The 14556-nt window shown below is 44.5% G+C and overlaps 1 long non-coding RNA gene across 1 annotated transcript; it reads left to right on the top strand.

Moving 5' to 3' along the window:
• Positions 1–821: 821 nt before the first annotated feature.
• Positions 822–14346, top strand: LOC120102872 (uncharacterized). Its single transcript, XR_005504752.2, has 3 exons — positions 822–883; positions 1783–2089; positions 10838–14346. It is a non-coding gene; the product is annotated as an uncharacterized LOC120102872 (long non-coding RNA).
• Positions 14347–14556: the final 210 nt, after the last annotated feature.

Raw genomic sequence — 14556 nt, 5'->3', positions numbered from 1 at the left:
AAAAACGATTCGGAACGCTGATGGAGCCTAGAGCGTGGTGCCCTGTGAAGAGTGCTTTTAAGAGACCGAAGCGATATCCACCTGCGCAGTCTGCTATCGAGGCATTATTCAACCATTTATTTCTCTCTTCTATTACGTGTAACACAACCAGACTGGAAGAGAAAAGATGTTCCTGGGGCTTTCTCTGGAAATAATGGCTCCACCCCCAATGACAGGACAAGAATTGATGCTAGGAATTATCCACTTGTAAATGGAAATTAATACTCTAATTAGCAAGGTAGAAAAATCCATCTTACTGTAAATAGTGATACTTATAGACTGTGATATTCCTCCAGGGATCACCAGGTTATTTGAAAGGCATAAATCAAGAGCCTATAAAGAAGGCTGGAAATACCCAGCCCACGCACGCAACGGAAACCAACAAAGTTGCCACCAGGTTGCAAAAACAATAGGCAACCAACTTTGGTAGGAAGAGACTTCGGATTGGCTTTTGGCTATCAAAACTGTCACCTATGAAGCCTTCTAGCAAGAAACTGGGTTTGAAAAATTAACATCACAACAAAGGAGATCGCTGCCTCTCAAACAAAAGCCAGGCTCTCCAAGGACGAAGCATAAACATTAGATACCCTGACTAAACTGATGGAATTGATGGCCACCCTGTGGCTGTTTAAAATGGCAGGCCCTCTCTCACTCAGCAGCTCCTCTGACTCAAAGAGAGCACAGGACAAAGGGGAGCTCGGAACCGTTCTAGCTCACACTGCCTCCCCGAGCTGAACAGGAAGGGAGTATTTAAGGTTCACCCGGATGTAGAACCCCGCAGAGCAGCCTTCTTCCTGCAGCAGCCACGAGGAGCACGGGGATGCATTCCAGCCACAGTAACGAGGTGAGTTTAATAAAAGTTTAAGAATGAACCAGGGGAGAGGTTATGAAAACTGACCCCCATAGATATGGATTTAGGAATGTGTAGCAGAATTTTATCCTCCTGTCCCTCTTATCACTCGTGTATTGATTAAGGGCTCTTAAGCCACAGTGCCATCATGATCAGTGCCTCCTTAAATCAGTCCTTTTTATGCACACACATCTTCCCTTCTGGAACCTAGGAACCCACACAGCAGCCCTGGTTCTCAATTTTTCTCTAGCTTGCATTCTTTCCAGTGCCTAACACAAACAAACGGCATCATATGCGTGCTAAGGGTTGAAAAGCTCAACTGGGACAGACTTTCCCATGTTAAGAAGTAGGTTGTCAAAGAGTACACACGGAGCGACCCATGGCTCCAGCTGCATATGTAGCAGAGGATGGCCTTGTCAGGCATCAATGGGAGGAGAAGCCCTTGGTCCTGTGAAGGCTCCATGTCCCAGTGTAAGGGAATGTCAGGGCAGGGAGGTGGGAGGGAGTAAGTACGGGGGGAGCACACTCATAGAAGCAGAGGGAGTGGGGATGGGATGGGAGTTTCTGCAGGGGAAACCAGAAAGGGGATATCATTTGAAATGTAAACAAAGAAATATCCAATGAAAGGAGAAAAACAAAAACAAAGAAAGTAGGTTGTATCACTGACATGCAGAGCAGAAGACAGGTGCATCCACTTGGAGAGTTAAAGGTATCCCATGCTCCCTTCCACACCACGTGACTCAATTCTTGTCTTTCTGTATACTTAACTTACAACGTTTGTATATGGGATGATGGAGCTATGACTCCTTCCTTTCATATATATCGGAATGTGTGTCTCTATGTGGGAGAGCAAACTCACGTGGAGTCTATCATGTGTTTCTGTTCTCTGACAGTTGACCCCGCCCCACCAGGAATGCTGAGTTCTGTCAAGGGATGGAGAAAGTCCTCAGAGCCCCCTGAGGTATTGTCCCTGCTACAGTCCACTCCAGACCCAGTCCCACCCACCCCCACTCCCGCAGACTCTTAGGGAAGGACTGCCCGCACACACTCCTGAAGGATCATGGGCGATAAGGAAAAACCACCGTACAGCAGTCCCTGCTGTGTGTCACAAGGAGAAAGGGAAGTGAAACAAACCCAAGCCCTGGGTTTAGACAAAGGGTAGAGAAGAAACAGATCGAACCTGCAGGCAGCTCTTTAAAGGTACGTTTGGGATTTTCTCTCTGTTTTCTAATGCCTTTAAGTAACATTCTAACACATAGAAATTATTATAAACACTTTAAATCCACTACAGAGCAGTCAAAGTCTGACTCCTGAGATGGCTCCCTGGGTAAAGGTACCTGCCACCAGGCCCCAAAACCTGAGCGTGATTCCCAGGACCCACATGGGGGAAAGAGAGAACCTACCTCCCTGCCAGAGTAGTCCTCTGGCCTCCACACATGTGCTGGGGCTTGTCCCTTCCCCGCTAAATAAATACAATGTGATAAAAAGAAAAGAAAGTTTAAAAATATTATTGATGAGGCAAAAATCCCTCTTCAAGCACCATCCTCAAATCTAGTCCACTGCCTAGAGGTATGTCACTTTAGCATGTAACTCGATGGAGGTTTGTGATGTGTGTCCGTAGACACAAGTACATTATACGTGTGTGCATGTGTCTATAGAAACACATGGACTGTTTTATTTGTACATAAACAGCATCACACACATTCTATAACTTTATGTATCTGGCTGCCCCGGTGAGCCACACCTAGCCCTAACTTGGGAAAAACAGTAGAAGATATGAAACTCCATTGGTGCAGAGGCTTCCAATGACCCAGTCCTGTGTATTGCACTGGACTCCTACAAGGGAGGCACCAGCTTCAGAATAAAACCAGAGCTCAAGCCCCGCCCCTAGTGATTCCCAGGCAAGTTACTGAGTGTCCCCTCCCCAATCCAAATTGACTTCAGTTTTTCCTGTAACCACAGCGTCCCCTGTGCAACAGTGCACACAGGTGTGGGTGGCACTCTAGGATGACAATAGGGAAAAAATGCATTTATCCTACAGTATTATTTTGAGTCCTACCAGCAGGATGTGGAAAATGGGCATCTCCCCATGTTTTTCTCCCTCTTAACTATTACCTATTTTTTTAAAATTATTTTAGTGTATTTCTGTTTGGATGCCTTAAAACAAATAGAACGTGGGTCCTTTGCCCCTACTATTGTTAAGGTTTCCTTTTACACTTAGCAAAGAACTAAGCACAAACCACCCAGTTTCATCCCTCTGCTGCACATAAGTTATGTGCCTTCAAGCTAAGCACTCAGTCTCTTTGTGTCTCAGGTTGCTACTTTGTAATAACACTAACTTCATGGTATTGTGGTAAATACTAAACAGTTGAATATGCATTAGGTTTTAGACTTATATCTGGCATAGAGTAAGTTTGTAGTAATTGTGTTGGGCCATTCATAGTTTTTAAAATAGTATTTAATGGGAAATTGAAGCTAATTTTTAACTAATTGAAACTAATGTTTGACTCAACCGGAGAAAGCTACCCAGGCAGTCTCTCCCTTCAAGAGGTTCTCTGACTTATTCCTTGTTCTTTGCTCATTGGGGCCTAGGTTTTATAATAGGGTTTAATTTGGCAGATGAGAGCAGATCTCAATAGTAATGTTTGTGAGGAATAAGTTAAAATGTTTTAATCTTAAAAGATTGTGAAAAATAATGACAATTTGTTACTTTAGACAAGTTAAGAATATAAAACGTATTTAACTTATAATCAATCTGGCTCATTAGCTTTGGACAATTTCGAAGAAATATCTTTCTAAGACAAAGATTTCATGTCATAGTCCTTCAAGTAAAAGGTCCAACAAATCTATCCAATTCAGCATTTAAATGTTTAAATTAAAGCATCCTCACAAATAAGTGAGATGATGGTGGTGGTGGTGGTGATGATGATGATGATGACGACGACGACGACGATGATGACGACTGGGCAGCAGATATGGGTCTTGGTATGGGAGCATGAGGGATGGAGCTCAGCTCCCGGCATCCACATGTCAAGTCACATAGCCAACAATGCCTGGAGAAACAGAGAGAGATGACTGGAGCTTACTGACTTCCAACCAGAAAATACAAGCCCAGGCTACCCCAAGGGAGTAAGTGGAGAGTTACAGAGAAAGTTATCTACTTCGTGTGTGTGTGTGTGTGTGTGTGTGTGTGTGTATGTGTGTGTGTGCAGGGCATGCACCTGCATACAAATGCACATATACTGACACACATATGCATGCAAAGACACATAAGTAAATCTTGTTAAAACTCTTACTGTGGGGCTGGAGAGATGGCTCAGGAGGTAAGGATGCTTGTGGCTCCTCCAGAGAACCCAGTGTGGTTTCCAGAAACACATCAGGAAGCTTACAAAGTCCTGAAACCCCAGAAACCGAGGACCAACACTTTCTCTGACATCTGCTCACCCACACACTGATGGTATATCGGCACACAGACACACACAAAAATAAAATAAATCTTTCAACGTACATTTTATTTTGATCCAAGGATAAGAGGATTTCGAAAACTTTTAATTCTTAAAAAGCAATTTAAAGTATCCCTCAGTTATCTGTTAACACAATAAATAATATGAATGTATACTTACAGGTTTGCAAAATATTATATACATATCATATATATTCAAAAATACGAGGTATACCATTTTGTTCAGTAGGATCAATTGTATAAAACATTAATGAATCCTGATTTATAATTTTTTGGGGGGTACATTAAAAGCAGGTTATAAGAAGAAAAAAACCACATACACACACACACACAATGCCTGTTCTTGTTTCTCCTCCAGTAAATCCTTCACTTAGTGTATGTAAAAACAATGAGGGGGTTCCAGCAGGCTTAGGGTGAAATGTTAATGAGGCACTGACATGTTGATGCTAATGTGGGTGAGGCCTCCAGGGTGTCATCTCAAAGCACACATCCCATATCCTAATTTCCATAAAGCAGGGACAGGAGACAGAACTTCTGGGATCTGAGAGTCTTCTGCTGGTGGGGACTTCAGCCTTGGTTAGCTTTTGACTCATCCTTTATAGGAGTGATTGAGGGAAGAGAGCAAACCACTTAAAAAAAATAAATCAGAAAGTCTATGACCCAGTATGCAGGTTTTTATGTAGAGACGGCCCCTAAGAGAGACAGAGAGAATGCTCTGCTCTCATCCCGCACTTCCTTCTGAGTTAATTACCCACTGTTGCACTGTAACTAATTATTCCAGAACTGCTGCTCAAAACAATAAGGTATCTCGTCGGGTCTATGAGCCAGGAACTCAGAAGCAACCTGGTTGGATGGCTCCAGAGTTCATCTTGGAGCACACTGCGAGGTTTCTGTCAATCTGATTGTCTTGTCTCTCCGTAAGCGCCTGCCTAGGCTGGCATGTGGGCCAAGGTGGGATAAGGAATATAATAACATCATGTGTGCAATCATTCTGGTTTTCAAGTTCTCTCAGCCTGGGAAGCAAGCCACGTAATGGAAACTCTGCTTTCAAAATGGCCAGTTGAGTAGATGGTAAATCAGTGTGGTTGTTGGCAAGAGGTCTCGGTTTCTGGCCACATGGACTTTGCCACCACAGGGATGCTGGCAATGTGGTGCTGCCCCCTGCCTTTATCCAATCAATGTCTCTCTCTCTCTCTCTCTCTCTCTCTCTCTCTCTCTCTCTCTCACTCACTCTTTCTCTTACAAACACACATGCATGCATGCAAGCACACGTGTGCACGCACACACACACACATCCTGAGCAAGCCATCCAAGACATCAAGATAAAATCCACAGCGTCATTAATGGGCCTCTGTGCTTCAGTGAATAAGTGAGTGAATTGGCCTGGATCAGGGGGGTGGCAAATTGGTTTCTGTTCACCCACTGTGCCCTGAGAAAGTTGCCACCCTCAGAGGTTTGACACTCCGTGTCAGACAGAAGGAATGACAACACCCAGGTAAGCAGTGACATCGCTGAGGTCTGACAGCACAAAGTGGTGGCATTTCTTTGCCATCCTTGGACTTAGCCATCAATCAGGAGCTTCATGTTGTGCCTTGGGAGATGCTGTAACCCTCCCAGGCCTTCATACACGCAACAGGACTGTTTGGAAAGCAATGTCTGTATCATCCAGTTCTGGATACCCAGATCAGTCATAACCAGCATGCCTTACAATTCTCTTTTGTGAATAACCTGCTGACTGCTTAATTGAATTCACCCAGTTGTTTTCAAAACAACCAAATCCAGTCTTCTTAAACTAGCCAGCCTGCCTGTAAGCTGCTGTGTGATGATACACGTTATTTTAAACTCTCCTTATTTTTAATGATGTAAACAATGAAAACCCAAGTAAGAGAAAGGAATGAACACGTTTCTTCCCGTTTTACCATCTGTTTAAAGCCCGCTGATGTAATTCCAGTTTGAAATCGCATTAGCACGCGCCTCCTGGATTTCTCTTCCTTAACTTCCTTTTGCATTTCAGGCCTCTGTCCTTCGGAGAAAACACTGCCTTGAGGATGCTGGTCAATTATTGCAAGGTTGCCATGTGGCTCTGGCCATTTTCAAACTGGTCTCTGATTTCGATTTCCTTCCCCAGGAGCTAGGCTGACTGTAACCGGAGCTCTGTGCGCTTAAATGTATTTGGTACTTAAGGTTTGATTAGTGATGTTTTCAGCAATATCATCAACATCAGCAGATTTGTTTACGCCTCGGAGGATGGCGGAGATGAAGAGCTGTGGTCTTGCATGTTCAATCACTGCACATTAACTGTCTGGAGTTCTAGCTTTTGGATTGTGCATGAGAATTTAATTTCCATTTTGTTTCCAAACACACATCTGCTTTCCTCTGGTTTGGGTTGCATGGTAAGAGAGACTCTTTTCATTCTGCATGAAAGTTTGTGTGGGGAGCTGTCACTTACAAGAATCCATCCAAAATTATATTTTCTCCGGGTGAAGCATATAGCTGCCTTGCTTGAGGATTAGTTGGGAACACAGATCGAGCCCAGTTCCTCTTCATCCCAAAATATTCACCCAGTGACTGTGGACGTGGGAAGACACACATGGGACCAAATTAGGAAAACCAGAAACTTGGCGGCTCCCTTTGTTTTTCTGAGCCTCCATTTCCGTATCTTGCATTATATCAGGTAGCTCAGAAGTCTGTTTTAAAGCTGCTGATTCCTTCTGGGGTGGGTGTCCTGATCCTTCCTTTCCCTAAAGTCACCAGTTAGTGGCACTGCGTTGGGACAAGATACTGACGTTCATGTCATAAAACATCATCAGGTGCATAGAAGTTTGAACTCAGACAGTACCATAAGGATCCTCCTCGAAGCCTTTTCTCCAGTTCACAGTCAAACTTACTTCCAAAACCTAACGGCACAGCCAGGTATAGGCAAAGGTACACAGTCAGGCAGCAGAAAGCCGCCCAGAACCTAGATTCCTCATGACGGTGAGTGCGGGACCACCTGTGGGTATTTGTTCTTAATCAGTACCCAAGTTCCACAAACAACTGATCAGTTGACAAGCGGAGGTTGTGGGGACCAGGCACTTGGCTAAATGTTGCTCCATGGCTGATTCTGGGCCAAGAGAAGCCAGGAGTCTTGGAAACACCAGGCAACACAGATGAGGTGATCTACAGACCAGGAGTTCAGTCATGACCTAAATACTAAAGTACGAGAAAACACATAGAAGAAGCCAGGGGAAGCCCTTTTCAGAGACAGCAACATCTGCACCAGATCTTGAAGAATGAATTGGAATTTTCCTTTTGGGGGAAAGAGGATCATGGGAAATAGGAAGGCATTGAAAGTCACCACCCTACATCTACACAATGGAATATTACTCGGCTATCAAAAACAATGACTTTATGAAATTCGTAGGCAAATGGTTGGAACTGGAAAATATCATCCTGAGTGAGGTAACCCAATCACAGAAAAACACACATGGTATGCACTCATTGATAAGTGGCTATTAGCCCAAATGCTTGAATTACCCTAGATGCCTAGAACAAATGAAACTCAAGAAGGATGACCAAAATGTGAATGCTTCACTCCTTCTTTAAAAGGAGAATAAGAATACCCTTGGCAGGGAATAGAGAGGCAAAGATTAAAACAGACACAGAAGGAACACCCATTCAGAGCCTGCCCCACATGTGGCCCATACATATACAGCCATCCAATTAGACAAGATGGATGAAGCAAAGAAGTGCAGGCCAACAGGAGCCAGATGTAGATCGCTCCTGAGAGACACAGCCAGAATACAGCAAATACAGAGGCGAATGCCAGCAGCAAACCACTGAACTGAGAACGGGACCCCCGTTGAAGGAATCAGAGAAAGAACTCGAAGAGCTTGAAGGAGCTCGAGACCCCTTATGAACAACAATGCCAAGCAACCAGAGCTTCCAGGGACTAAGCCACTACCTAAGGACTATACATGGACTGACCCTGGACTCTGACCTCATAGGTAGCAATGAATATTCTAGTAAGATCACCAGTGGAAGGGGAAGCCCTTGGTCCTGCTAAGACTGAACCCCCAGTGAACGTGATTGTTGGGGGGAGGGCGGCAATGGGGGGAGGATGGGGAGGGGAACACCCATAAGGAAGGGAAGGGGGAGGGATTAGGGGGATGTTTGCCCAGAAACCGGGAAAGGGAATAACACTCGAAATGTAAATAAGAAACACTCAAGTTAATAAAAAAAAAAAAAAAAGAAAGAAAGTCACCACCCAGAGTGTGTGGTAGCATAAGTGTGAAAGCTACATGCTTCTCTAGCTACTCATCAAATATCTCTTGGGATTGAGAGACAGACAGTTATAGTTTCTCCTCCCTGGAGATTTCAGCTGGAACTTGGAGGAGAGACCAGCAGAAACTGAGCAATTGCTATCAAGTGATGAAAATCCCCCATAGTGCTGAGGGAATTGGCCCAATAAACCTCTGTTTACAACCAAAGGTCATAGTACCCTGGCATGTTGCAATCAATGGTGAGAGGTTATGAGTAATGCATTAGTCACAATGATGTGAGAGGCAGCAGAAGAACCCAGCTCCGCCCCTTACAAGCCACTAGCCACTCGCTATCCCCAGCTCCGCCCCTTATAAGCCACTAGCCACTCACTATCCCCAGCTCCGCCCCTTACAAGCCACTAGCCACTCACTATCCCCAGCTCCGCCCCTTACAAGCCACTAGCCACTCGCTATCCCCCGCTCCGCCCCTTACAAGCCACTAGCCAGCCACTCGCTATCCCCAGCTCCGCCCCTTACCAACCACTAGCCACTCACTATCCCCAGCTCTGTCCCTTACAAGCCACTAGCCACTCACTATCCCCTGGAGGAATTATTTAAGTGCTAAGTCTATTTATTTCCTTCCTCATATAAGAGAAATAAGGACGTTTCAAAGTTCTTAGAAACTAATATTATTTCTACTGCTCTCATTGATGCTATTCCTAGAAGAGCTTAAAAAGCCACACATACTTGAAGAGATTCAAGGGTATATTTAATTCCTAATAACTTGCTTATTAAATAGTGGAGAACAAGAATAAGGAGTAAGCCTTCGTCTAATGGATAGCACATGGCTGTGGCGGTGCCCAGGACAGCAAGCAGGATCTACAGATACCCACAGAGGTCAACTAGTGACACGGCATCCTAATCGGGGCTACCAAATGAAACTCTGGACACTGTGTTTGCACATTAACATCAGCTTCCATATTGTCCCGCAGCTACTCTGCCACCTCCCTCCTCCGCTTCCCTCAAACTTTTCTCCCACCCATCCTTCCTTCTTGTTCAATGACAGGCTTTGTTCTGTTCTGTACCAGCCCTCACCTGTATTTTACAAATTAAACGGGGAGAAGGTTCTGATGAAGTCACCTGAGTTCTGAGTACTTGACTAGGCAGCTGTCCTTGGGGCAGCAGAATTAGTATCAAAATACAGATAACTCCAGGGCAAACCTGGACTACAGTCAATGAGTAATGTCTTGGTATTTGTCTAATCATTGGATGTGATATACTAAATATACTTAAGAGGTAAGGGGTTCTTATATTTAGGCCATGGTTCAGTAGTTAGAGTTCTTTCCAGAGAATGACCTTCATAAAGGAGATTTTCACAGATGGAGATAAGGGTGTCTTTCCTGAGAAATCTCCAGGAAGTTGATATTAACCCTGAAGACTGAAAAAGATTTTTATAGACGAAAATCACGCTGGGTGTTGATTTCTAGGGAAAACAAAAACAAAAACAAACAAACAAATAAAACAACCAGGATGTGAGGTCCAGAGGTTGTTCAGGGCTTCTGAATTACCAATGAGACACAAGGATGGGGAGGTGTCTGGATGAGCTGAGGTGAAGCTCAGAGAGACAGACATATGGTCAGGGAAGTATTTAAGAACCAGGAGATCAGGACTTTGAGAAATTAGATTGAATGAGTTACTACCCAGTTCCGGAATTACTCATTATTGCTTCCTGTCTTAATGGTCTTCATTATAGACATTCGAGTCCCTAAGCATGGCATTTCCCCCTCATTATGATGAGTTTGTTTGTTTCTTTGTTTGTTATAATTCTTCTATGCTCTGCTAATGAAAGGTTGTCTGACAGATAGGAACAGCAAGAATCAATGATTATTTAACAAGTAATAAACTGAGCCCAGTCAAACATACTTGTCATTGGAAGTCTTGTTCCGCTCTCTCAAGCATGCACGGCAGAGTGGATTTATTTAATTAGAAGCTGCTTCTCCCTGGAAGCCATCCAAGAGGACAGTGGGTGTGAGCTGTGGCAGTTCAGGGCTCCTTCGATTTCAGAGGTCTCTCAGAAATGAAATAAGACAGCCTAAAACCCCCTTGAATGGTTATTTTCTTCCCGTGTTGTCTGTGGACTGCTTCCTCCTGCTTCAGCTATTGAGGGTGGAGACCGTGGTCTCCAGAACAAGGCAGACAGAAACTATATAAAAATGTACCATCTTCTTTTCGTTTTTTCCCCAGGTTTAGAAGACACCGTCTTGCTTGCCATTTCTTGATTAATCCTACACAGAAGTTGCGGTGAGGCCAGTTTCACACCCCATCATGAAGGGCTGTCGTGTGGTCTTGGGAATACTGTGGGCTTGGTGAGGAGGACTGGAGCTGGGGTTTCAGGTGCTGTACCAGCTTTTCATCCAATTTTGGAGAAGTTGCTTCTTCTTCTCTCTGTGTTCCAGTCTCCTTAGTCATAAAACGAGAAGTGGGTCTTCCTTTCAGCCGCCCCATTCTGAAATCCAAGAGGCTGTCCCCAGAAGTGACACCAGATAATTCAAGAGCATTGAGGTGCATTCTTAGAAAGGCAGAGATTGGAGGAAGAGGAGCCTGTCCATAAGAATAGGTATAAATGACTGAAAAAAGCTTTGAAATTGTCTTACTCTGAGTAAATGACCAGAGTGTATACAAAGACTGGTCTAAAAGAAAGAGGCGTTGATGGAAGGTTCTCTGGATTGTTTGCTGCTGCTGCTGCTGCTGCTGCTGCTGCTGCTGCTGCTGCTGCTGCTGTTGTTGTATTAAATGAGTTGAGGAAGAGGAGTGATGCGCCTAACACAGGCCTCCTTGGGAACCATGGAGTAGGTTGTGTAGACCACCTCTCCTTCTGGAAACAACTGAAAATACAGATTTTTTTAAAAATCTGCCTAAAAACCAAAGAGATGACAAGAGAACATTGCCATATTAAAAGTAAAGAGAAACGAAGACGAATTAGGACCAAGCATAGTGGCACGTGCATATGACAAGACCATAAGACGATGTAAACTAACTTCAAGAAATTTAATATGAAAGGAAAAAATGAAATAAAAAGAGAAGGGGGAATCACCCGGTGTGGTAAGCAGGCGTCATAGCTGCTGCTAAGCTGAACCTATGTGCTGAGCTTTGAAATCCAGGAGCTTTATTCCCAGAGCTCAATGGCACATAAACAAAATCAAGGTCCAGGCCCACATACTGTGAAGCATCTGTAAGGAGACACACCTCTCCCACCAAGCTAGAACCCCAAAAACTTCACCCTCAGAATGAGGTCAGGCAGATGTGGTCCAGCACCCACGGCAGCAGGGCCTGGCTCCAGGCTTCTTGGTCTGTTCCAACCTCCTGATATAGTGTGTCCCAAGGATCTGTAGCATCAGTTCAGGGAGCACAAAGGAAACAAGTCCTTAGGCTCCTGTGTCAGAATCAGAGACCCTGTGAGCTGATAGGCTGCCAACTTGACATAACCTAGGCACATGTGGGATGAGGGGATCTCAGGTGAGGCATTTTCTTGACTGACATGAGAGGTCCAGCCTATTACAGGTAGTGCCTACACTGGGCAGATGATCCTGAAGTGTATAAAAAGGCAAACTAAGCGGCAAGCCATAGGGAGGAAGCCAGGAAGCAGCACTCCTCCACGGCCTCTGCCTCAGTCCCTGCCTCCAGGTTCCTGCTTGAGCCTTGGCTTCCTTTCATGATGGAGTGCAATCCGTATGTGTAAAGCCAACAAACCCCTTTCTCCTCGGGTTGCTTTTGCCGTGGTGTCTCTCTCATAGTATCAGAAAGCAATTAGAACACCCCCAGAAGCAACCCAAATCCTTTTGCGTTTTATTGTACTTTTGTTGTAGGTTTTATTGCAGGAAATAAAGTTTTTCTAAATCGACTTCCAGTAAATATCAACGATAACAGCACAAAAAGAAAATGGAGCAATGGAGCCATAAGAGAAAGTCAGCAAAAACAACAGAAGAGAAACCAGCCAGAGAGCCCAGAGCCCGGCGGCACTGTCAGGGCTGGTCTATAAAAACAGTCATTGATACTTTAGACAGTAAGTATGTATGTAAGCATGAAAAATTAAAAGTGAGTCTACAGACATCCCCGGTAAGGAGGAACCTACGGAAACGGACAGTGGACTTGGTAAATAACCAGAGAGAACTTCTAGACTTGTTCAGCAGACGTCACCCATGTGTGGCTCACTGTCATGGGCAGCGAGATCCCTGTCACTGAAGCTCTGAGAAGCACTTATTACAGGAAGGGCATCTAAAGCACATTCTGTTGCATCGTTCCGTCCTCACAGGAAATGTCAATAAACGGTGTAGTCACTTCATAGCAATAGTCACCCACGGCAGAAAACTGAAACCCACCAGAGAAAACTGAAACCCACCACAGAAAAAATTTTGAACAACAAAATGGGAAAAATTAAAGCCTCCTCTAATTTTACCACCGAGAGACAACTTTATCACTGTGGGTGCTTGGTTTTCCCCAGGCTTTCCCTCTCCTACCCCGGTTCCTGTTTTTGAGAGGGGTGCTTTGTATGTTGAACGTACAATTTTAGAGTTTGCTTCTATTGCTAACAATAGATAGGGCACCTCTTCCTGAGTTAATAAATGCACAGCTGCCCAGAATACTTAACGTGTGCCTGGTTAGGCTCTCATACGGGTGTATGACAGCTTATTCAACAAACCTTCCACTGTGGAGCATTTAAGTCGATTCCTATCTTTACTGTGAAAATAGCATCTTGTAGCTCTATCCTTTTGCATATCCTTAACTATTTCGCCAGGATGTACTCCTGGATGTGGGAATGGATCTATGCCTTGGGTTTTGACAATCTTCCCTTTATTAAGGTTCCCAACAGCAATGCACGAGTGTGAACACTTGCTTGCCTGAGAAAAGCAGACTGTTTCCTTTGTGTTTCTTTGCCCTTTGATTTCTTTTCCTTTGCAAATTAAATAGAGTTCACGTGGTAATGCATGGCCCGGCTGGTAGAAATAAAGACTAGCTAATGTCATTACTGTCATCGCCCTGGACTTCGTGGTAAGGGAACCACCCTTGGACACTGTAAGCACCAACCTCAAACTTGTCATTTTATTTATATTTAAATACACTTATTTTATTGACTGGAGCCACGCATGTATAAACATTTTTATATGAAGAAATTCATGAGCCTTAATCCTTTCCTGCCTTTGGCGAGAGACTGAACGACCCTTTCTGCTCTCAGCGTATATAAACGGTGCTCAAGTGTTCATCTCGCAAAGTGTGACATCATACATTATATGTAAACCCATAGTACACCTAGGATTTATTTTCATATAAAAGGTGGGATAAAGAGCAAAGGTTTTTCACAAATGACAAATGGCTTACCTAGTCAACACTTGGAGTATTTTTTTCAACTGGAACAGTAATGTTTTTGAATCAAGCTCTGTAAATAGCCCCTTCAGAGTGGAGAGGGATTAATTGCTGCGTGTCAGAAGTCAGCATGGGGCCGGCTCTGTTAAACACACTAATGGCTGAGGTGGATGGGGCTCTGGCAAGCAGGCTGCGAGCTTCTCCCTGTCCAGTGGTGACTTAAGTGGGTGACTTAGAGCCCAACATGACAATGAGAAAAACCAGACAGCCCTCAGTGTCAGCAGGGAGCGTGGCTGTAGTGTGTAGGGTGGCCGCCTGCCTGGAGGCTCATCCAACTCCTGGGCCTTCACAGTGTAAATCCAAAAGAGGAGCGATCTGAGAATGGTCCGGGCCTGGGAAGGCCACACCCAGAGTCTCCTCCTGGTGAACACTCAGCAGTGCCCTGCCTCAGAGCTTCCCTCTGACATGACTGTCCTCTTTACTCCGAGGACTTCCAGAGTGTGCCTGCCTCCTACACATCACACTTCGTCCTTTTCTTCAAAGTTCACATTCACGTTTAAATGATTCTTCTCTAGAATGTGTTTCTGTGATACATGGCTGAC

This window comes from Rattus norvegicus, chromosome 5 (assembly GCF_036323735.1).
Source record: "Rattus norvegicus strain BN/NHsdMcwi chromosome 5, GRCr8, whole genome shotgun sequence".
Taxonomy (NCBI): Eukaryota; Metazoa; Chordata; class Mammalia; order Rodentia; family Muridae; genus Rattus; species Rattus norvegicus.
This window is presented reverse-complemented; position numbering and strand designations above follow the sequence as displayed.